Source organism: Propithecus coquereli, unplaced genomic scaffold, assembly GCF_000956105.1.
Source record: "Propithecus coquereli isolate 6110/MARCELLA unplaced genomic scaffold, Pcoq_1.0 Scaffold32, whole genome shotgun sequence".
Taxonomy (NCBI): domain Eukaryota; kingdom Metazoa; phylum Chordata; class Mammalia; order Primates; family Indriidae; genus Propithecus; species Propithecus coquereli.
The window spans coordinates 8,976,577-8,977,116 of NW_012148841.1; the positions used below are offsets into that span (position 1 = coordinate 8,976,577).

Sequence of the window (540 nt, forward strand, 5' to 3'; positions counted from 1 at the left end):
AAAAATATCTTGTACTAAATTTTAAAAAACATAACTCATCAAAATATGGGATGCATTTAGTTTATGGGATGCAACTAAAGTGGTACATAAAGAGAAATCTATAGCATTAAATGCCTATATCAGAAAAAAGAAAGGCCTCAAATTAATAACCTAAGCTTTCACTTTAAGAAACGGGGGGGGGGAGGGAAGTAAACTAAACCCAAAGCAAGTAGAAGGAAGAAAGTAATAAATGAAGCTGAAATCAATAAAACCAAACACTGGCTTTTTAAAAATATCAACAAAATTGGCAATCAGGTTGACCTGATATTTATATACTATGCCACCCAATGACAACAGATACACCTTCTTTTCAAGCAGACGTGGAACTCCGTCCAGGAGAGACCATGTGCTGGGCCACAGTTCAAGTCTCAATAAATTTTAGAAGATAATCAATCATTTGAGTATGTTTTCTGACTACAACAGAATTAATTTAGAGATCCATAACAGAAAGAAATTGGGGATATCCCCAATTATTTGGAAAATAAATAACACATTTCTAAA

General features: G+C 33.1%; 1 long non-coding RNA gene across 1 annotated transcript in view; it reads right to left on the bottom strand.

The window, feature by feature from the left end:
* Positions 1-540, bottom strand: part of LOC105815221 — a 151,342-nt gene that overhangs the window by 130,679 nt on the left and 20,123 nt on the right. The gene's annotated exons all lie outside the window — the stretch shown is intronic.